General features: G+C 45.3%; 1 protein-coding gene and 1 pseudogene across 5 annotated transcripts in view; one reads left to right on the top strand and one right to left on the bottom strand.

The window, feature by feature from the left end:
• Positions 1–16,043, bottom strand: part of Atp2b4 (ATPase plasma membrane Ca2+ transporting 4) — a 102,001-nt gene extending 85,958 nt beyond the window's left edge. For 3 of the 5 annotated variants that reach the window (XM_008830360.2, XM_017797457.1, XM_008830359.2), the window contains exon 1: positions 15,432–16,043. The gene's annotated coding sequence lies outside the window, so the exon portion shown is untranslated. The remainder of the gene's footprint in view (positions 1–15,431) is intronic. The other 2 variants (XM_029562188.1, XM_029562187.1) reach the window with 2 other exon arrangements.
• Positions 16,044–16,339: 296 nt separating this feature from the next.
• Positions 16,340–24,336, top strand: part of LOC103731897 — a 16,636-nt pseudogene continuing 8,639 nt past the window's right edge.

Below are 24,336 nucleotides of genomic sequence, written 5' to 3'. Positions count from 1 at the left end.
TTCTTTCAGAAGACGAGGGTTCAAATCCCAGCACCCACATGGCAGCTAACAGCTGTCCATAGCTCCAGTTCCACAAGATTCGACAGCCTCTTCGACCTCCATGGGCATTGCATGACATGGGTGTACTTACCTGCATGCAGGCAATACACGCATACCCCAAAAAAAAAAAAAAAAAAAAAAAGTTAGGGACAAGCAGCTCACCCAAAGAGCCATTTATTTCAGTGGGCCATTCTCCAAGGCTTAGAAAATAATTCTTCAGGACTAGAGAGATAGCTCAGCAGTTAAGAGCATTTCTGCTCTTGCAGTGGACCAGCACTCGCATTGCAGCTCACAACAGTCTACAACATCAGTTCCAGGGGATCCGATGCCCTCTTCTGGCCTCTGTGGGCACTGCATATACTTGGTGCACATACATACATGCAGGCACTCAAACACATAAAATAAAAATAAATAAATCTAAAAACAAAGAAGAAAAGACCCCTTTTCTGTTTGACTTTGGGGAACTCAGAGGATAGAAGTTTCCCAAGTAAAATTTATACCCAGGGTTTCTGTTTTGTTTTTGTTATGTTATAGATCAAACCCAGGTTCTCAGGTTAGCTAGGTAAATGTTCTACCACAGAGCTACAACACTTTTTTATTGTACACGTACTATGTGCCAGGATTGCTTTAGGTGCTTGGAATACATCAGTGAACAAAAATGACTAAGATCTTTGCCCTAGTGGGAACATATATTCGAGGAGAGTCAGGGCTGGGGATATAGCTTAGTAGTATAGTACTTGCCCATGGGCAAGACCCTGGGTTTAATCCCCAGCATCAGAGGGGTGAAAAAAAGAGAATATTCCAGGAGAATCAGAGTTAAGTAACATTTTTAAAAGAGGCAGCACTGAGCAGAAAGGGCACATCCCTGGCCAAATATCAGCTACAACACTAACCAGCCAGATGGCCTCAGGAAGAACACCTAATCCATTGAGTCCTAGTTTCTTATCTACACAGTAGGGACAATCACATATTAACTATTGTTGATAGGCTTATTGCAAGGATTAAGAGTCTACAAATTAACTGTCTTATAAGCATGGCAGTACATGCCTATGATACCAACACATAGGAAGCAAAGGCAGGAGGATCATGAGTGGAAGGCTGACCTGGGCTATACAGCAAGACCCTGTCAAAAAATAAAATAAAACAAAAGCCTTAACCAAGGAAACCAGTATCCTAGACACAACTGGACGTGCTGACAGGCATATTGGATTTGACTCCACCTAAGGTTAAGGCATCTCCCATCTAGAAAGCCTGTTTCCTCTGGGTAAGAGAGGTCTGGGTAGTCATGTTTGACTGGGCTCCACATCCTCCAGGAGGTCACAGATAATGGGAAGACATGAGGTCTTAGCTAGAATCAGCATCTTTTGGCATTTGGACTAAGAGCCCGAGTTTATTTATTAGCGAGCCAAGCTGAACCTGCTGTTTGAGCCTTGTGCATGTGGACAAGGAAGTGGGGAGCTTCCTGCAAAAGAAGTACCCTAAAACCTAGGAGAAGGCACAGCCCCCACAGGGCTGCCATCCCAACACCCAAGTTCTATAACATTTCCCTATAACCTGTTAATAAAGCCCCCTTGCTCTTTTACCTCCTGTTCTTTTGAGTAAGCTTCTGTTCTTACAACCAATCCATACCTGTCTCAGAAGGTGGTGGTTATTGTGACATAATTTGAAAGCAGCTGGCATTCAGTTGACATTCAATAAATGCTGTTGAGTCTCTCCATGTTCTTGTCAACTAGTCAGTCACTCAACAATAGAAAGAGGAAATCCATAAATACACTAGACTAAGATTGCTTTTCAGCCTTTTGTTTTATGAATATCTTTATTAATCCATAAAACGAAGACTTCTAACATTGACCTCTTTGTTGACTGGGTAATATTAAATGAGATAAATGAGAAAGTCCAAGCTAAATGTTGAATACACAATTAATAAACATTGGGTTGGATTATAATATCCACTGTTTGTTACTTAAGATGCAACAAGTGTTGCCTTATGTTTTGCCTAGGCAAGGAGAGGACAGTGAGAGCAGCACAAGAAGGACGATCTGGGGAGTGGAGCCAGGTAGCTGGCAGTGGAGAGAAGCAACAAAACTAGAGAGAAGGAGCAAGCACAGTAAACCTCACACATATACTTTCATGTGTGTGCAGGGCTCTTCACTCACCATACCTCATTTGGCTGTCACAGCCCTACAGGGAGCATAAAGTGGTATATATGTTTTATAGAAGGGCAAACCAACTCTCATTAAACCTGTGTACAGTATGTGTACAGTATGCACTAGCTGAAGCAAAATCCATTGCCTTTAAAATGAGGTGGAAGGGTTGATGTGAGTGGGAAGGATTGAAGAAGAAACCGAGGGTTTCCTGTAAGTTTATTGTTTTATTCCTAGGTACCACTTGGATTTTATCTGGGCACCCCAGTGACACAGTATCGTTACCTCCACCCAAGCTAGGGGTTCTAGGCATGCAAAATCAGGCAATGCTGCGATGCCACCAGAGGACTGAGCCCACATGAACACCCAGCTTTGGCATTATACCTTGGCCTGTGAAGAGGCTTCTTTCAGTGAGGACAGGCACATGTCCTTTACTCTAAGGCCACAGCTCATTGGTAACCCACAGACTGCCAGCAATGGTGTCTTCATGTCCCTGCCCCTGCCCCTGCCCCTTCCATCTCAGAGGTTCCTTACCTACCATATCTCAGGGATTAAGGTACTTTCCATGGAAACAAAGGCAAATTTCCTGCAATGTTGCCACAGTTAGGGTTCAGAAAAAGTTTCTCTGGGCTTCAGGTCAGTCATTCTGGGTCCTTCCTGTGTCCTGGATACCCCTTTCCCACCCCCAACATAGCTGGTATATGGTCTGTACTCACTTCCCATTTGTTCAATGAATGAATAAATGAACAAGCAAATGAATGACAGATTGGCTCTGGCAACAAGACCAACACTGTCATATTATGTGGTGCTATCTCTTGACTCTTAGACCCCAAACCTGAGCCGGGAGCTGATCTGGCTTAGCCTGGCTCAGAAAGAAGTAGATCCCATAGCTTCCTCTCTGTACTTCCTCTAACCTTTCAGGGAGCTTGTACCAAGGAAAGGCAAGTCCAGGAAGGTTCTGCCCATCCTCTCCCAGGATTTCTGCTTCACTCTGCCTCTCTCAGCTCAAGGCCCACTGTATGAAGAGCCTTGGAGGGTTGAACCCAGCTCCATTAGCAGCTGTGTGTGGTGCTCCCAAGGGCGCTGCTTTTTTGCATTTCCTCTTGAGCTAATGACCCTGACTATCAACAGCACAGTGCTTCATGGTTCTAGCATCTTTTCTTCCAAAGTACTCCTAGCTCATGACCATGCTGTGTGGGATATCACCTTCTAATGGCCAGGAATAGTTTCTCTCTCTTCTGTGAGGAGAGATCCTGGGACCAGAGAGGTTCAGTGATGAGCAGTATCACCCAGTGATGACTTGGTGGGGTTGAGCACTCAATGGCAGACTTGGAGTGGGAAGAACTGGATTCTGACCCTGGCTCTGCATCAAATGAGCTAGGGGTCCTTCAGCAACAACCTAGGTTTCTGTTTTCCTGTTTGCTAAACACAGAAATTAGGCTGTTTCTCTAACTCTACCCACCTCATATGCTCTGGTTCAAAAAAATAGAGCTTCTTCCCAGCCCAAATCCAATGACCCACCTCTGTGTACAAGGTCAGACAGTTCCTAAAGTTTGGATGCCAGTTGTGCCTCTTCTCGATACTAACAGATGTGCTGCAAATGCTCCCCATAAGAAGGCTGTGTGCTACATCAAAATCATCCAAAGCTGGGCATGGTGGTGCTAGCCTTTAATCCCAGCACTCGGTAGACAGAGGCAGGTGGATCTTTGTGAGATTGAGACCAGTCTAGTCTACATACTGAGTTCCAGGCCAGCTGGAGCTACACTGTCTCAGGGAAAAAAAAAAAAAAAATTCATTCTAATGAGTTCCAGCACTAGGAGAGCAAGTAGGTGGTGGGCTGTCACTGGTACTGGTTTAGACAAGGCTGGAGGTGGTCCAGTGGGTGGGTGCAGAGAGCCTCTTCACCTGCCAGAGCATTCTTCCCTCCCTGTGTCTGCAGTGAGGGTGCAAAGAGCCCTTCCTCTATGCTCCCCTTACTCTGTCTATCTTCTCTCCCTCCCTCTTCAGATCCTGCTTGGCAATTGCCTCCTCTAAGAATTATTTCCAGTTAAACCAGGTCTGGTGGTACAGGCCTGTAATCTCAGCTACTCTCTAGGCAGAGGCAGCAGAACTGCAAGGTCAAGGCCAGTCTGGGCTACAGAATGAGTTCAAGTCCAGCCTGGTCAATATGATCCTGTCTCAAAATAAAATATGGGCTGGTGGCAGGGGGGGCGGGTTCATAGCTCAATAGTAGTATGCTTGTCTTGCATGTGTAAATCCCTAATAAAAAAAGCAAATTGTTCATACTTGAGCCCTGTGAAATTCTGATCTTTCCCATTTCTACAAACACCTCTTCAGTACTAAACTGAAGTTAGAAATTACTAGCTGGGCATGTGGCACATGCCTATAATTCTAGCACATAGGCGGCAGATGCAGGACAGTTGTGACTTCTAGGAAGCTTAGGCTACATAGTAAGTTTCAGCCTAGCCAGGCCCCTTTAAGTGTGTGTCTTGCTCCTCTCCGTCATAAATAATATAAAAGATCAGCTGTTTCTGTTTTCTCCCACCTGAGGTGTCAAGGTGTGAAGCCAGGTACTGGGGACATAGGGATAGATAGCAGCAGCTGCTCTGGCCAGTTCCAGGAAAGCTAAAGCAAGAATCTCAACAAAAGTTTAGATTAGACTCGGCCAGTGTGTCTGCTACGTCCAGGGCCAAAATTCTGTTTTGAGAGAAAGGGCAAGCTGGCTTAGCAGCTGGAAGCTTATCCAATTGGTTCTAACTCACAGTTTACAAGAAAGCCTAATCCTGCTAGCACACAGCACTGACTGCAAGCCCTGATTCCCAATATCTAATATTAATTTAGGCTGAACCTATGAAACTGCCTTTGTAGTTCAGAGTGGTTCCATATTGGCAACTTCTTATAGTTCAGTCTAATGGGTCTCTGGGGAAATGTGTTCCCTAGAAGACAGTAAGTCCCTGAAGGCCTGGACTTCTCTCTCTCTCTACCTGGTGATGATTGCTCCTAGACACAGTAGGATCACAGCCTGAAAGGTATTAATACTAAGTTCTTCCTGATCAAAGCTCCAGGTGGGTGGAGCAGGGAATCTAAACTCTGTTTTACTCCAAACAAGGGTGGCTGTCCAAAGGCAGCTCCAGTCTGGTCTCCTTACTTCTGGTCATCTTGAGCAGATTATGGGATTAGCTGAAGTTTGTTATATCATCCAGGCTCTGACAGAAAGAGTTTGGTTTGAGCCTTTTGTCTTCCACAGAGGAGGATCAGAAATGTCTAGATGTCTAACTTATTTAGTGTTACAGTGTGGGCGATAAAGATATAGAGGGATGGCTGCTTCAGTCAAGGTCATACAAATAGCCCTAGAGAGTCCTCTGACTCTCAGTTCTGAGCTTCTCTGGCAGGCCCAACAGCCTTAGAACAAATCTCTCCATGTCTGCCCACTTCCAGCTTCCTCACTTGCATTCCCTCAGGCTCCTGGAAAGCCGGGAGGAATTGATGGCTAGCAGGGCCAGACAATACATGGGAGACTTGACAGGCATCTGCCACTGTGCCACAGGCTGCCTCGGGGAGCCTGTGGGACCCAGGCTTTACCATCTAAGGAGGGTTCCAGGTTGTAAGAGGAAGAATGCACTCACAGCCCTAGGTTACTACTAACCTCTCATGCCCCCTTCAAGTTCTCTAATTGGGTGATTCTGAAGAAACCTACAGTGCCTGCCTTGGTGCCTGGGGTAAGCAAAGCCTTCCAGATGCTCCCTTGACCTGGCCAGTATATATGGCTTCACTGTGACTCAAATCACAGGGCTGCCACCACCACCTCCCCAACCTGGTCCTGGCTTTGAAGAGAGATCCAGTTCTAGGGTTGTTCATCTTTCCTTGGGAATCCCTATGTGACTTGGGACCCTTGTCTGGCCCTGCTAGCCCACTCAGGCACAAGGGTGGGAAGGAAACCCTAAGAGAAAAACATTGTGTGGGAAGACCCCTCTGTGTGCTCAGTGGGGACTCAGCACCTGGGTATTTAAGGAAGATGGGCAGGAGTCCAGGAATTTAGGGGTCCTTTCTGGTGTCCACATCTCTTCTTACCTCAGAATGTTAGTATAACAAAAGCTACAGACTCTTTACTTAGATTCACCAGTTCGTTTTGTTTTGTTTTCTTACAGCACTGGGTTGAACCCTCTTGGTATGAGTTGTGTTTGTGTGTGCAAATATATGCACACATGCATTTTTCCTGAACCATTTGAAAATAACTTGCAGACACTTTGCCTTAAATATTTTTGCATCATCTCTAACAGGAAGGATATTACCCCATGAAACGACATCACCATCACCATATCTAAAAAACTTAGCACCTAATAGCTAGATCAAAATTTTCCCAATTGTCCCAGGATATTTTTTGCAGTATCTCGCCCCTTCCCCCGCAATTTAGTTAAAATTTATTCACTGGGTCAGCAAGATAGCTCAGGCGGTAAGGGCACTTGCCACCAACCTGGTGATCTGAGTTCAATCCCCAGGACCCACATGGAGGAAGGAGAGAAACAACTCCTGAAAGTTGTCCTTTGATCTCCAAACAAGTGCCATAGCATGCGTACTTGTGAACATGCATACACAGACACACAAACACAAACACATACACACACAAATAAATAGCCTTTCTAGACTTTTTTCCCACTTTCTACCTTTTAGGACCCACATGGAGGAAGGAGAGAAACAACTCCTGAAAGTTGTCCTTTGATCTCCAAACAAGTGCCATAGCATGCGTACTTGTGAACATGCATACACAGACACACAAACACAAACACATACACACACAAATAGCCTTTCTAGACTTTTTTCCCACTTTCTACCTTTTCCCTTTGCAGCAACAATTTTTTTATCATTTTGTTTAGTTTTGCTTTGCATTTACTTTGTGTGTGTGCGTGTGTGCGTGCGTGCGTGTGTATGTCTGTAAGCGCCATAGTACATGTAGGGGTCAGGGACAATCTTCCAAAGTCAGTTCTCTCCTATATTGTGGGTCCTGGGGATTGAACTCAGGTTGCCAGGCTTGGTACTAGGCATTCTTTCCCACTGAGTCATGTTGCTAGCCCCCCAGTTTGGGGGCCTTTTTTAACAACATTTTTTGAAGAGTCTTAGTTGTTATTTAGAATGGTCCCTCTCCTAGATTTCTCTTTCATCTCTTTGTAACTTCATCTAGGCTAAGAAGTTTTGACTAGATCACGGACAGTATGATTCAACTTTCTATTGCAGGGCTTAGGGAAGCACTCCTGTTCCACGACCTAGGGTGCATGATTATTACTACGGTGGCAAGGGCAGGATCACACCATTGCAAAGACAGTTTTGTGTTTTTTTTTCCTTATGTGAAGAGCAGTCTGCAAGGTAATACATTGTGCCATGGATAGAATGCTTCTGCACCCCCCAAAATTAGATCAGGAGGGTAGAAACCTCATGAATAGAGTTACTGTCTTCCTGAGAGAAGAGACACAAGAGAGAACAGCCACCCCCTGTCATGTGAGGACACAAGAAAATGGTGGAGCCAGGAAGCAGTCCTCATCTGACACCAGGTCTGCTGGTGCCTGATTTTGGACTTCCAACTTTCAGAACTGTGAAAAATAAATTTCTGTTGTTTAAGCTAGTCACTTTGTGATTCATTTTGGGATCAAGCCTTACCCCCCCTGTTCAATAATTTTATCATCTATTAATGAGCCTAGCCTGAATCAGTTATCATACTGTCTATCATACTGATAGAATTCTGAAGGAAGGGGTGGGTTAGGAGATGTTGGTCAAGGGGTACAAACAAAGTTTTAGTCAGAAGGGATAAGTCTTGGTGATCTTTTATATAGTATGGAGACTATAGTTAATGATAAGGTAGTATATTTCAAAACTGCTAAGAGAGTAGATTTTTAGTGTTAATGAAAAAGATAAACATGTAGTCCTGGATACATTAGCCATCTTGATTTAATCACTCCATAACATATATCAAATATCACATGGTTTCCTCATACATAATTATTTTTCAATTAAAAACCAAATTAAATGAGATGTGGTGGTGCATGCCTTTAATTCTAGCACTCTGGAGGCAGAGGCAGGTGGATCTCTGTGAGATCAAGGCCAACTCGATACATAGTGAGTTTCAGGCCAGCTAGAGCTGCAGGGAGACTCTGTTCCCCAAAAGACCCCCCCAAAATCAAATTTAAAAAATTGAGATGCAAACTAACTGTATTGCTGAGATTAGCCTTGAACTCAAGATCTTCTACTCTCCCAAGTAACTAAGATTGCAGGCATCTGCCTATGCCCAGCTAAATAAGTAAATGTATAAGTTTATTTGTTTATTTATTTATTTAGCATTAGGGCTTGAACCTAGGGTCTGGCACATACTAGGCAAGCACTCTATCACTATGCTAAATCCCCAGCCATTTTTTACATTTTTATTTTGAGACAGGGCCTTCCTGTTACCAGGCTGGCCTTGAACTTGCTCTGGATTCTAGGTAGGCCTTGAACTTGTGACCCTCCTACCTCAACCACCCAATCAGTCACCAGGTTTGGATAAATTTAATTTTTAAAAAACTCTACCACTGCTTCTACATTTGGTTAGCTGGCATTTGTATGAAGAGTTTCCCGTTCCTGCTCTTCCCTACCCTGTTAGCAGACTGGACTCACGAAGTATTTTTATTCAATACATTACATTTCTTTTCTTTCTCATTTCTCAATGTGTTGTGTCTACTGGGAAGCCCCTGTAAGCAGGTTCCTGGGTCCTTTGACATGAACATGCTCTAGCTTTCTGAAAACAACATGGTTCAATGTACTTGTCCAGTTTCAGGCCTGATAGCTGCTAAGTAATACTGGTTTCTATTATAGGAAACTGGTACCTAAAAATAAAAATCCAGGGGCTGACAAGATGGCTCAGCAGGTAAAGGCACTGCTGTGCAAGCCTGTCAGGCTGAGTTCAATCCCTGGAACCCACAAAAAGGTGGAAGGAGAGAGCTGACTGCACAAATGTCCTCTGACCCCTAAAAGCACAGAGTGGTGTATGTACCTGTCTCGCACATATATCATGCATGCACACATACACACAATTTAAAAAAAGAATAAAAGTCGGGGTTTCCTTCCTTTCTTTACCCTGTAATTGTCTCCTTCCACAGTAAGACTTTTAGAAATATAAGTTCCAAGCATAGTTATTCACTCCACGTGCCCTACAACGAACAAAACAGTTTCTAGACACCAATATCATAAACAACAGCATACCTACAAAGTACAGGTCTGCATATTTTCAATCCTTAGAATACATATTCCATGAAGAATACAGAGTTACAGCATTAAGATTAAAAATGATTTGAATTAGCCAAGTGTAGTGGCACATGCCTATAACAGCAGCCCTCAGGAGGCTGAGGCAGGAGGATTGCTGTAAGTTCAAGGGCAGCCTAACATACAGTATAAGACCCTGTCTCAAAAAAATAAAAAAACCTTTAAAATTTTATTTAAATCAATTCTTTGTAATAATATTGTTACTTGGTTAGTCATTATTTCTGTTGTAGTTAGATTTATTTTCTTTCTTTTGGATTTAATTGTTGAAATATGTATTTTAATTAAAATTATCTGGAAAAGTATAACCAGAAAAGTCTCACTCCCATCCTGTCTCCACTCTATCCTCATCTGCCTCCTATAGGAGATCACCTTATTGCTCTCTAGTTTACTCTGTGTGTGTGTGTGAGGGGAGTGTCTCTGCATGTATGTGTCTCTGTTTATCTCTGTGTGTGCAAGTGTCCATGTATGTGTTTATCTGTGTGTATATGTCTCCTTCTGTGTCTCTTGTGTGTATCTGTATGTCTGAGTTTGTATGTATACGTGTCTGTGTATCTGTGTGTCTTTGTGTGTGTATCTGTGAGTCTCTGTGTGTCTTTGTACATGTGTCAGTGTTTGTCTGTGTGTGTGTATATGTGTGTATCTCTGTGCCTATGTGCATCTGTATGTGTGTATCTATACCTGTTTATCTTTGCGTTTCTTTGTGCGTCTCTTTCTGTGTATCTGTGCATGTGTCTGTGTGTGTGTGTGTGTTTATATATCTATGTGTCTCTATGTATCTGTGTCTCTGTGCATCTGTGTCTGTTTGTGTATGTGTCTGTGAATGTCTCTATATGTGTATCTGTATGTGTCTCTGTATATGTCTACCAGCTTTAACCACATTCTTAAGGATGGGCATTGGGTATCACCTTACACATACATCTTTCCCTGTTTGTGGATATGCATCTTTGGAATAAATTCCTAGATGCAGAGTTGCTGGGCAAATGTATCATGTAGACTGTTTTCCCCTCCATAGAAGTTGTACTACTTTGCACATCTGGTACTGGTTCTGCAAACTAGTTGGACCTCATAGTGGGTGCCTAAGCTGAGTTTCTCTGACCCCAGCTGAGAGTCCTGGACCTCTCTAGCAGTGAGCATACTCTCATCCTAAGGGATGACTAGAAGGTAGGAGGAGGGCTCACTGATGTCCTTCCAGCTCATCTTCTCCAAACGGTTGCAGTGATTTGTGTATGAAACTTGGGAAACGAGGAGAAAAGGGATGAGCCTGGCACTCCAGAGATGGGAATGAAAGAGCAGCGATAGAAGGGGGGCGGGGAACCCACTTGGTGCCTGTGTGCTCACCTCCCTTTCCCTCCTTTCTCCTCGCCTCTCTCTCCCCTGCTCCACAACCCACAGCTCCCTTGCTGATCAGGCAGGTGCCCTTGGCTTTGGCTCTAGGTCCTTCCTGGTTTCCCTCCTAAACCCAAGTTTATGTGGGCCGAACTGGCTTAAGGGAGAGGAAGAAAAAAGTCCCTGTCATTTCTGTCTGAACGTGTGCAAAGGAAATAAGTCAGTGGAACAAGAACGGCTCATACAAGAAAAGAGGAAAGAGGAGACAAAGGATGCCGGGAGAGGAAGCAGAGTGAAAAATATTCCACAGCTCTTTTGGACTCTAGCCCCAGGGCACACTCATTTCTATGACCTACAGAAAAGGGAAAATGATATAGTTATGGAAAATAGCATGCAGGTTCCTCAAAACAGTAAAAATAGGGCTGGAGTGTAGCTTTGTGATTGAACACTTGCCCAGCATCCAAGGGGCCCTAGGTTCAACTCCCAGCACTACACACACAAACACAAAGAATTAAAAATAGAACTACCATCTGACCCAGCAGTCCCACTACTGGGTATATACCCAGAGGAGGCAGAATCAGCATGTAGAAGAGACATGTGTCTGCTATGTCTATTACAGTACTATTTAAAATAGCCAAGAAATAGAAACAACCAAAGATGAACGAGTGAAGAAAATGTGGTACCTGTACATTATAGAATAGTGTTCATCCATAAAAACGACAGCCTGTCATTTGCAACAACACAGAAGGAACTGGAGGCCCTTATGTTAAGTGAAACTAGCCAGGCAGAGCAAGACAAGCACTGAATGATCTCACATGTGAAACAGAAAAGCTGATCTTACAGAAGTTGAGAGTAGAATGGGGATTGCCAGAGGCTGGAGAGGAGGCCAGAAGACTGGTTGGTCAGCCCTGCAGGGCTGCAGTTAGAGAGAAGCGTGTGCTGACGTTTTACTGCACAGCAGAGGACTGAAGAAAACCATAATGTGCTGTGCTTTTCAAATGAGCTGCAAGAAAACATGTTTGAATCATTTTTACCATAAAGAAATGATAAATGCTTGGGAGACATGCTTGATTTGATCATGATACAGTATGTACATATATCAAAACTTCACATGGGGCTGGAGAGATGGCTGCTGGTTAAGAGCATTGACTGCTCTTACAGAGGACCCGGGTTTGAGTCCCAGCACCCACATGGTTGCTAACAACTGTTTGTAACTCCAGTTCCAGGGGATCCGATGCCGCCTTCTGACCTCTGCGGGCATCTGACCTCTGCGGGCATCGCACTACACGAGTGCATTTACATACATACATACAGGCAATGCAGTCATACACATAAAATAAAAATAATAAATAAAATATTTTTTAAAAAGATCTTCACATGGTATTTGTTAATATGTTAATTTAAAACAATGTATGTATTCTCTTTTTTCCACAGGAAAGCCCAGTTAGTTGGGCCTAGAGGTCTGGCTTGTCTCATTTTATCCTCTGCATCCCTATCTCCCTCATAGCAATGGGGAATGACAGAAATCAGTCTTCTCAGGAGCAAGCAACAGGCTGGGTTGGGAGCCTGTCTGAGGGGTTGCTTGTGGAGAAAGAACACCGATGGCCTGCCAGACGTCCCTCCAGGGAAGGACAGGCTCAGGGGCATTCACCTGCAAGGTGACATCAAACATGCTTCTTTGGGTATGGGGACCAAAAATGAAAATATTCCTCATCAATTCCCACAGTTTGGTAGATCTTAATGTGGGTCCTGGTCCCAAGGCCAAGGGCACAGAATAAAGTGCAAAGGGCCATGGGGCTACTGAGAGAAGTTTCAGGTGGTGACTTGAGCTGAAAGGTGGCAGAGGGGGCAGTGCTAGCAGCCCCAGTCTCCCTTCCTCTTGGGACCTTGAAGGAGGTGAGAGTAGTGTGTAAGGCTCTCTGCTATCCTTCTGGGGTGACCTTCATTACCACACATGGCCATACTTCTTCCAGCATCACACCTTGAGAAAATTTTAACTGCTCTGTCCTACCCCCTCACCTGGTGCTCTCATTTTGATTCTTTTCTGACATCAAAGACCATAGCAATGTGACAAATCTGACTCAGTCACTCCCTCCCACCCTTTCTGTGGTGAGCAGGCTTCCCAGTGAGTAGAAAAGCTAAAGACCAGAGGGCAAGCTAGAAGGGCCCCTTCCTGCTCCTCACCTATGAAATAAATTCCCAGGTTCCATTAAACTTCCCACCTGGGGCTGGCAAGATGGCTCAGTGGGTAAGGATGCTTGCTGCCAAGCCTGATGATCTGAGTTCGATCCCTGGGACCCATGTGGTGGAGAAGGAGAGAAGTAGTGCCTCCTGCAAGTTGTCCTCTGACCTCCACATGTCCCCTCAACTAAATAAATGTAAAAAAAAAAAAAAAGAAAAAAAAGAAAAGAAAAATTAAACTACTTCTTCCTTCTCATAAGTGCTGAGGGGTGAGGCAAACTGACTTCCTGCGATTTGACCTTGGATCCAGGGCCAGTAAGGGTAAGGGGCTGAGGCGCGGCAGGGCCCTAGAGGCAAGAAGCCTGGCTCCCCAGCTCTAAGCCTTTCTCCACAGAGCGCTCAGCTAGGGCAGAGCTGGAGGGTGGAGCCCCGCTGCTGAGACGCTGACAATAGGGCGGGTCACAGAGGCAGCCCGAGGGGAGGGGGCCAGATTCTGCTGCAGTATTCTCAGCTGCAGGTCTTTTAGTTGGAGGGTGGCACAAAGCGGAGTCCGCCCCCCACTGTCCAAGACCCAAGACTCAAGGCCACCTCAGCAGGCAACCTGGTGTGAGCTGAGCAGGCGCCTCAGGCAGCAGCCATCCCGAAGTCAACCAGAAACCTGCCCCTAGGAGTCCCTCCTCCCCTTCTTAGGGAGCAGGGGCATTAATTCTGCCTTGGGATCAGAATACAGGTAGGGGAGAGGGGCCTGTGGGTACAGTCTGCTCAATCACCAAACAACTCTAAATGAAAGCTGGCACTGGCTTTTGTGGCTTCCCTGGCCCTTTTAAAGTGCTCCTTCAAGCCTTCTGTTTCTTTCCCAGGGTCTCAGCGTTGCTTTTTCTCACAGTTAAAAGCAAAAAACTTAGCCCACCCAAGTCACAGAGCCCTTCCCCTGGGCCCCTTTCCATGTGAGTCCCAGCCTGGAATGGCCCTGGTCTCTTCCCTTGAGATAAGAAGGACCCAGAGCTGCCGGGTTACAGAATGGTCTCCAAATAGGAAGAGCCAGGAGCAGGGGGCAGCTCATGTGGATGGTGGGTGAGTGCATCAAGCCTGGACAGGGTGGATCTGAAGACTCCTTGCCAGAGACCTCATCCAGAGGAGGAGGTGGCACTGGAGAATGGGAATTTGTTTTCCTTCCCTCTCCACCTCTCCTTTCCCCTCCCCATATTGCACCGATTTGAGTGCCCACCAATTTCTTCATCTGGCATCCCTCAACCAGACCAGCAGGTGCCGAAATCGTGTCTGCAGGTTTTTGTGAGTAGGGGAGTCTGCCCAGGAAGGAGATGCCTCTGGCCAAGGAGTGCCCTGTCCGCTCCCAGGATTCGTTGGGCCACTCCCATGCTCTCCCCACCCAGCTGGTAAAGAGCAGTGGGCACCATCAGTGAGGTGACCAGAATGTGAGACTGTACTCATCTCGGGGAAGGATGCCAGCCAGCCGCATCTACCATGAGGGTGTGTGTTGGGAGGAGGGGACAACCCTAGCCTTAAAGTCTAGCTCCTAAACAATCTGCTCAGAGACCCTCTAAGGATGCCAGAGGCCACAACCCAACCAGTCCCACAGTCTGGGACTTGGGGGGGAACCCAAAACTTTTCAACTTCTCCCCTTCTTTTTCCTCCCCTATGGGAGCAGAGATCCATGGGGTGGTGCCCTCAGAGACACTCATACAGTTGGTTCTGGACACTTGCACTCACTCAAACAACAGCAGTGCAAGGGAACTCCCTGCTTTTTCCACAGCTAATTATAGACGTCAAAGTCTGAAGATGTTTTGTAAGCCGCAGAGAGAAACTGCTGAGGTTTCTGTGCGAAGCCAATGAAATTTAAAGTGTGCACTCCCGTGCCCCTCCAACTTCTAGCCTACTTCCACTCCGTGTCCTGGGGTTGTCCCCTCCTTGGCCCTAAGGCCTTCCCTCCTTCCTGCTGAAAATTTATTTGGTTTTATTTTTCCCATCTCTCTTCGGGGCTTTTGAGAAAGGGAACAGACGCGGAAAATATTTTTGCAACAGTTTTCCATTCGGCCTCCCGTTCCCAAGCCAAGGGGGAGGGGGAGAGCAGAAACGGATGGGAGCGTGTGTGTAAATACTAGCCCCTAGAGCTCAATTTGGGTGTGAAAAAGATAGTCCATTTCCCTACCACATCTCGCGGTCCAGGAAGGACAAGAACTAGGAAAACACAAAGAAATCACTTGTTTATGTGATTCTTCAGAACTGAAGGAAGAAATATAGTGTTCAACAAAAGCACACACACAAACACACACACACTCACGCACTCATGCACACGCGCACACACACACCCATCCGATCCCGGTCGCATGGAACGCTGTACGAAAAGGAAATATGGGTACTTTGAGAAGCCATCGAGAGCAAAGAAAGAAAAGTTTGCAAATTCCCGAGTCAATTCATTCTCTGCAAGCCTACCTCTCTTTCTAGCAAAGATCCAGGTGTCTCCAAGGGGGACTCTCCCTCCAGGTTTCCATGGACCGGGTAGGGTGGGGTGACCATCCACTGCTCTCCCCAGTGTGAAATCAAGCTAGAGATGCCGGCTCTGCGCTCGCCTTTCCAGCTACTGCCGTGGAGTGGGCAGGGTCTCCTCCCCCGGCCCTTCCAACGGGAATGGAACTTCCAGGAAGAAAATGGGTGCGCGGAGCTGGGCGGATGTCTGACCTCGCTGTCTTCGCAGGGATGGTCCCCAAGAAGTTGGTGCCCGCCTCCCCACCCCCAGCTGCGGACCGTCTCAACTGCAGAGCTTTCAGAAGAAAATGCTTGTCATGGCAACAGCTCCAGCCAACTCCGGCCAGACTGGGGCTCCCCAGCTCTTTCCAAGCGAAGCGGAGGAGAAAGGGGCGGGGCGGGAGCCGGAGGGGGCGGGGCTTGGTGCGAGGCCAGAGCCTTGCTCAGCTCTTAAGGTGGCCCTAGTGCTCCGCGCCTTGGCGGCTCCTGGGTAGGTCTTAAGGCTGAATGGGGAACGCTACGGGGGAATCCTCTGCCCTTTGGGCTGCTTCCAGCTCAAGCTGGCTCTCACTTGTTGAAGGGGGGTCAGAACGGGGCTTTGTGTGGGTGGAAGTGAGGAGTGGATGTGGGCGGCGGTCTTCAACCGTTGCTGCGTGGAGGGGAAATAAAGGAAGCAACTGCAAGCCTTTTGGCTTCCTGCAGCTCCTACCAGCCTCTCAACCTCATACTCACTTAGACCCAGGACACCCCCAAACCTAAGGGAACTGTGGACATCTGCACCACCTGCCCTGCTGACGTCTGAACTGGAAGTTCACTGGAAAAGGCATACGTGCTCTTACCCTTCACATACCTTGCCTGTGTACCTAACTATCGGCATGTCCATAGGCGAAGAACCGGTACCTGCCTGTGTGGGCTGTCCACTCAAACCTTTGCATCTATGATATGATTTCTAGCCCCCCACGGCAGTCTCAAAAGGTACTTATCATTGTCTTAATTTTAACTGAGGAAATTAAAGATTGAATGACTTGACCAAGGTTACACATCTGGGCAATGACAGCCAGGGTTGGAAGGCTAGACAGACCCATTCCAAAGCTCATGCGCTTTTCTGTTACTGTATCATACTATGCCACGCATTTCCATTCTAGATTGTACACAATGAGACATCCATATACACTTATACACAGCTTATAAACTGTTAATCACACCCCCGTGCCACACACCCACCAGCATTGTGCAACAGTGCCACCCATAGCTTTTGCATGGAACCTTATGGCTTTCAAGTACAGGCATGCACCATTAGCAGGCTCACACAACATTTCTCCATTGACTGATACTTTCCCACGCCTACCTCAGCAAATACACTCATATTCATATGCTTATGAAAGGCAGGTTAACATAACTTCACAGATTATAGTTGTATCCTGGGGAAAAGGTTGCTGCAACATCCCAAATCTATTAATAGGGGTCCAAAAATGCCTCTTTGATAGTATGCTAACTTGTCACCTAGCCAGGTAGATGTCTATAATCCTGGCAATCAGGAGGCTGAGGCAGGAGGATTTCAATAAGTTTGAGAGCACCTGGGCTACAAAACAAACAAGACCCTGTCTCAAACAATAAAACCCCAAGCCAACTCCATACCTCACATCACACTTGTGCTTCTGCCCCTTTCTGCTCCAGGATTCAGAGTCTTAGAAGAAATAGTCATGGTGAATAAGACCAAGTGCTCTTCTCAGTGTCCTGTCACTCAGGTCCTTTCTCTCTCCTTTATATTTCCTAATCTTACTAATTTATTTTGTTTATTTAGTTTGGTTTTTTTTTTTTTTTTTTTTTTTTTTTTTTTTTTTTTGAGACAGGGTCTTATGTGTTCCAGGCTGGCCTCAAACTCACTATGTAGCTGAGACTAGCCTTGAATTTCTGATATTCCTGTCTTTCCTTCCCAAGTGCTGGTACTACCTGCATGTGGTACCATATCTTAACTATTCCACTGTTTCTCAACCACTTGTCCATATTCTACTTCTGAGCTAGGGAAGTTAAACAAGCAAAAGTAAAGGAACTAGGCTCAGAATTCAAGAGTTCGTTGTAGAAGAGATTGCCTGCCACCATCCATTGTAGGAAACAGATCCAAAACAAACCCTTGTCTATGTGGATGCCTCTCCTTTTTAGCCTTACCAGTTGCAAAGGTGAAGGGAGATTTTACAGTCATCCTCAAAAAAATAATACAAGAATTATTTCCTAAATAATCCTTTCTTCCTGGGTCTTACCCTCAAGGCACTTAGGAGCGACTGAAGGTGCTATTTGCTCTCACTTGTACCCCACCGCCCCAATTCCTCTGGTCCCTTTCAGCTCCTTAGCTCATTTCATTGGAAGATAGATGGTACCTCATTAAACTTTGGTAGAGCCTACCAAAATATCAGCTTCAGGAGCCCATATCAGTTGTGGAGGAAGACATGGGAAAGGAAAGGAGAAAAGTTCCCGAACGGAGCCTCAGTTCCATCTTTATCATGAGGAGGAGAAAACCACAGTTTGAGCTTGTAGACTGTGTTTCTAGAATTCCTTGGTGCCTGGTTTCTTCCAGCTGCAGGTTTGAGGCCTAGAATGGGTAAAAATAAATCTACCCATAAAAATAACCACTAGATGTGGGAAAGTAGAGTTGCCCCTCTGGGGCATGAGGGAGGGCATAGGCAGCAAGGGTTCATAGCCAGGCTGTTCTCATTGCTCAGTTGGAGAAAATGAAGCCACTGCTCTCTCCGCTCTAGGTGGTTCATAGAATATGTTACTCTGCCTCTTGAGAACTCAGTCTTGAATTCCCCCAGTCTTGTGCCTCCCTTGAATGCAGACTGCATCATTCCTATTTGGATCTCTGTGGTAACCATCTTTCCTATGCCCAGACCCAGGATTCTTCTTTTTAAAATCTTCATTGTGTGTGTGTGTGTGTGTGTCTGTGTCTGTGAGTCTATATCTCTGTGTGTCTGTGTCTCTGTGTGTGAGTATATGTAAGAGAGAGGTGTACAAACATACGTGTGCAGATGTACATGCTTATGCACACACAGAGAAGCCAGAGGAAAATGTCTCATGTTTTCTATCACTTTCCACCTGTCTCTTTTGAGGCGGATTCTCTCTCTGAACATGGAGCGCACATCTTTCAGCTAGGCTGGCAGCTAACAAGGCCTTTTGATCCTCTGTCTCTACCCTCACCCCACTCCTATAGCACTGGGCTTATAGGCTATGCAAGACCACAGCCTCTACTGCCCACCCCCAGCACTGGGAGGTGGTCCCCCCAACTTGTAGGCATTGGTTCTCTCTATCAGGTGGGTCTGGGGATTGAATTCAGGTGTCAGGCTTGGTGGCAAGTGCCTTCATCCTCTGAGCCATCTTGTTGTCCCCATTCGTTGAGATTTTTGAACATTCAGATCAAAGAGAGAGTAAACAGGGTGAGTTTGATCAGTGAACACGGTGAGTTGCGAGGCTCTGGAAGTGTCAAGAGCCCTGTACTCTACCATGTGGAAGAAGCCCCACAAATAGGGAAGAAAAAAGGTCACATGTAAAGAGAGGCAGAAACAAAAGCTGAAGAATGAGAACTGGCTTCTCTCCAGTCCTCAGGAGGATCATGAGCTTGAAACATGACAAGTTCAAAGCCAGCCAGAGCTATGCATCAAGACCTTGTCTCAAAAACAAGCAAAATAAAACAGAAGAGAGCTAGCAGGGTCTGAGTGTGTGGAGTCAGCGCATCTCCTCACTGTTGCACACTTGCCTTTTTCATACATGAATTTTGTGACTTATTGTCCAAGCACAGCTACATGAAACTGGGAGCTTTGATCGGTTGTATTAAATAAGATAGAAATGTCATATAGAAACCCTTTGAGATGGCGCCTCTACTTTGAAACACTCATCACATTTATTCCTTCAGCAGTGTTGCTGAATACCTGTTACTCAGTGCAGAATAGACATACGGACTGCCTACTGGGCAATATCCACTGGGTCCAGAGACAGTAAGCTTACAGCTCAGTATGGGTGGAGAAGATACGTTCATAGTATGGACAGTTACATAGAAGATGCTATAAACATTTACTGAGTACTTCTTTTGTACTGGGTAATACAAGTTAAAGTTGAAATATGAAAATATTTGAATGGAAATTACAAGGAATGATTGCTTTTGGTGGGAATACCAGAAGGGTGTGGGAAAGAGATGGTGCTTGGAAGTTCCTGAAAAGTCTTGGAGAACAAGCTTTAAGCTGTTTTGGATGGTGGTAGGTTGGGGTGGGACAGCTAGGGTTGTGAGATGAGCACCGGTCCTGAAGTAGAGACTAGAGAACAAAGGCTGGGGAGATGGTTTGTGTCTGGTGTATGAAAGGCCTTGAGCAGTATCAGTGTGTCTTTATCTGCCCTGCAGTGTCCTGGATGAATGGGAGACCTAGAAATGTTGAGCAGGGATAGTCCAGGCACAGTGTGAGTGTTGGGAACTTTCATGGAACATAGTTATATGTGTTAAATTAAAACATTTTGGACTAGGTTCCTGCACTGGGCTCCAACAGACCAGACTGAAAATCAAAATGGGGTCACTTCTGCTAAATCACTAACAACTTCATTATTATATGACCTTCTAAAACAACCAAGGGAGCAGCTGGGTATGGTGGTACAGGCCCTTAATCCCCGGCATGGGAGGTGGAGGCAGAAGAGTCAGGAGTTTAAGATCATCCTTTGCTATATACCAATTTTGAGGCCAGCCTGGGCTACATAAGAAAAGAAGGAAATCAAGAGGCGCGATGTCAAAGGATAATGAAGCTATTTTACATGCTTTGATCCTTATATAGAAGTTAACTGATCAGTTATTTTTCTACTGCTTTGTCTCCTTTTTCTCTGACTTACTAGTAAAAATTTGAAATTTTTTTATTCTTTGTTTTGACTTTTGCCAGCCTCTTTCTATCTATAAAACTAGCCTCCTCTGACCAATACATTGGAACACATATTCTATTTTATGGAATGAAATGTTGCCTTGTTCTGGAATTGCAAAATAAAGCCAATTAAGATCTTTCAGCTAAATTAGCTGTAATTAAAAAAAAAAACACATCATATAGTCCCTGCTTTCCAGAAACTTCTGATCTAGTTGTGGAGACATATAAAATAGGTAAAATCAGACTGAAGTTGTCTGATTAAGCCTGAAACTTGGATCCAGATGAAAAATTCTGAAATATTTACTTTAGGGAAAACTGAAAGTACATTGGAAAGTCCAAAGAAGGCTTTGTTAGGCCTGGTGGGATTCCATCTGAGTTTTGAGATTCTTCAAGTATTTCTATTTGTGTTTGTCTGTTGTTAAGACAACATGTCACTGGTAGCCCTGGCTGGCCTAGAACTCACTATAATCTTCCTGAGCAGGTCTCTTGAATGATGAGATTTCAGCCATTCACCAGCATGCCCAACCCACTGTTTCCCCCCCCCCCCCTGCAGAACAGACCTGGTAATGGCTGAAGGCAGGGCAGTGTTTAACTAGGTGGCATCTGTCCTCATGTCTTGTGTCTGTCCTTTTCATACATAATCAGGGCAAGGGATCAGATGGGGAAGAAACCGGGACCAGAAGATTGCTTGGAAAGCTAACTTACCAAAAGCCTGGGGGACAGTGAGCACCAGCTAGAAGACCATGGGAAGAATGCTAGGGTCCCTGGAGTGGGCTGGGCCAAGATGGCAGGAGATAGGAGAAGGCAGCAAGTAACTAGATGGGAACCTAGAGAGCCAGAGTTCACCCTCCAAGACATCTTCATTCACAACCAAAATGAGTCCATGTGAAGCCAGCTTCAGCACCCAGATAGGGAGGACTGTGCTCATGGAAGACAACAGTGACTTCAACTGGGAGAGTCCACTGACCGGCAAGAATGGGAGGTAATGGCTATGTTCCTATGAGAGATAAACAAAGAGCAGCTGCAGAGGCAGCAAACTGCAGTAGCAAGCGGGCCACTTCCCCCACACCGGAATCTTGCTGGGTCCTCTACAGGGGGCCTGGCTTCCAGCTTGCCCTTTACTGAGTGTGGGTGGCCATCTATACTCCACAGGCAACAATTTCGTTTTTCCTACTTCCTGGGATTCCTGCAGAGAGAGCTGGAGGGGCAGCCTTTACTGAGATCATTAGAAGACATGTGTGAATCTGTAAGGGTGGAGTGGGGAATTAAATCCGGAGACATTTCCTTCACTGGCTTGAGGAGCTAGTCTCAGAGGACCACCTAGACACTGTCACGAGGGAGACCTTTGTGGCTTAGTTATGTTTGCTGGCTTTTTCAAAGCTTTTTCTTATATTGCTGGTTTCATGCTCTGATTCTAGTAGTGATGAAGTTAGTGGGTGTGCCAAGTCCCATTTTACTGTGCAAACTCAGGCTGATGTCCTTGTGGATGAAGGTTGGGAGAAGATTGAACTGGGCAGAGGGTATACATTTCACAGAAAAATAATGTGTGCAGGGCTGTGTGCTCTAGCTGTCTCCTTGCTCTGAAATATCCAAGACACCTGGAGCATCCTGACATAGAGGGCAAACTTCTGTTGTTATTTATTTATTTATTTATTTATTTGTTTATTTATTTCATAAACGTGAGATAGGGTCTTGCTATATAGCCTATAGTCTGGCTTTAAAGTGTAATCCTCCTGCCTCCACCTCTCAAGTGCTAGATTTGTAGGTATGGGTCACCATGCCTGGCTTGGAAGATAGAGGTGAGGACCAGGGGCTTGGATAATATGCAGAATTAGTTTGATTTATTTGAGAACATGTTTTGCTGTTCAAATTGCATTCTAGTTCAACTCTTGGAAGCTGCAGTGGTTTGGTTTTAATTTCACTTTGAACTCATTAGCTAGTATATTGGCTGTTTTTTTTCCTCCGAACTCCAGTTTGGTTCATGATTTGTTTTTCTAACAAAATATTTGTCTCTCATTTGTTTTAGGGTACAGTAAATTAGTGCCATTTAAAAATAGTTTTTGTTTAATGGCTATGCTCAGTAGAGCTAAGGAAATGAGTGTGGCGGGAAGGGAACATATGACAAGTTTTACATTTAATTTTTATCCTAATTAGAGTGTCAGCAGTGCCCTAAGTGCCCATTAAGTTTCAAATGAAGATCAAAGGAAGCCCAGTGGAAGCCTCCTTCCTGGCTCTGTGCTAGACAGAAAGAGTTTGCTACCTGTCCTCTCTCACAGGTTCCAGAGGCTGTAAAAGTCTTTTGGCTACCCAGTACTTTGCAGTTTACAAAGGACTGTCCCTCCCTCTCTCCCTCCCTCCCTTCCTTCTTTATTTCTACCATTCTATCTTTGTATGTATATGCGTGCATGTATGGTGCATGTGGATAGATGTGGGTGTGCATGCATTCATGTGTGAGCATGGGCACGCTTGTGCCACTGCACACACATGGAAGTACGAAGACAACCTCAGGTGTATGTTCTCCCCAACCTTCCACCTTAATTGAGACAGGGCCTCTTTGTTGTTTGGCCCTGAGTACCCAGGCTAGCTGGTCCACAAGTGTCTGGTGACTCTCCTGTTTCTGCCTTCCATCTTGTGGTAGAAGCACATGGATTACAGACATACATAATCTTGTCCTGCTTTATATGGGTTCTGGGGATGCTAACTCTGGTCCTCATACTTGCATGGCAAATACTTTACCCACTGTGCCATCTGCACAGCCCAGAAAAGGACTTTTTCTACATAGGATATTTATTTATGTTTGCCTTGGAGGTTTTTGTTTTTTTTTTTGAATTGAACTTTTGTGTATTTCATACATAAAATCATCTTTATACTCCCTTCCCCTTCCCCCTTTGGCACCCTCCCATAATACCCCCACTGGAGTTCATACATTCTGTCATTCGTGTTAAAGCATATTATATAATGTCCTGAGATGTCCCTCAGTGCAAGTTCATCCACTGAGGTGAACTTAGTCTATCTAGAGTCTCTCCCTTGAAGAAGGTCAGCTCTTCCTCACCCAGCAGTAATCAGCTGCCAATAATTCTTCGACTAAGATTGGGGCCTGCTGTCCATTTCCACAGTTCTGTGCTGGGTTTTTGTCTGCCTACATTTGTATGGGTCCTGTGCATGCTGACACCATTGCTGTAGGTTTGTATGAGAAGGGTCCCAGGCATCTGTAGGATCATTTCTGTATGGTCATGTACCTCCTCTCTAGCTCTTATAATCTTCCTGCCTCATCTTTTGAATAGTCCCTGAGCCCTGGGTGGGTGGACCTCAATATAGGAGTCCTGTCCAAGGACCCACACTCTGCAGACTCTTATTCTCTGTTTTTGGCCCTTTGTGGCCTTTTGTGTTCCTGCCCTCTGTTTAAGCAGGGAGCTTCACTGATGAGAATTGAAAGATGCATTAGTGTTCTCTGCATCCCCTGTCTATGTTCCGTGAGTCTTAGGTGTAGAGGTTGCATCCTACATGTGCCACTTAGGCTTGGGCAATTCACAGAGAATCTCTGTGTGTGACAGGTGGTGTAACTCTGTAATAATCTGTCTGTTGAGAAAGAAGCTACATTGATGGGTGATGACTAGGACACTTCTTTATAAAGATTTGGTGCTAGGATCCACAAATGAGGGAGAACATCCATCTTTTGTTTTTCTGAGTCTGTGCTATTTCACTTAATATAACAGTTTCTAGATCCATTCATTTACCTAAAATCTTCATTATTTCATCTTTCTTTACTGCTGAGTAGAACTCCATTGTGTGAATGTACCACATTTTCGTTAACTACTCATCAGTTGAGGGGTACTTAGTTTGCTTCCATCTCCTGGCTATCGTGAAAAGAGCAGCAACAAACATGGTTATACAACTATCTCCGCAATAGGATGAGTCCTTTGGGTATATGCCAAGGAGTGGTATAACTGGGTCATATGGTAAGTTCGTTTTTATTTATT

This window comes from Nannospalax galili, unplaced genomic scaffold (genome assembly GCF_000622305.1).
Source record: "Nannospalax galili isolate Female #2095 unplaced genomic scaffold, S.galili_v1.0 scaffold113, whole genome shotgun sequence".
NCBI lineage: Eukaryota > Metazoa > Chordata > Mammalia > Rodentia > Spalacidae > Nannospalax > Nannospalax galili.
This window is presented reverse-complemented; position numbering and strand designations above follow the sequence as displayed.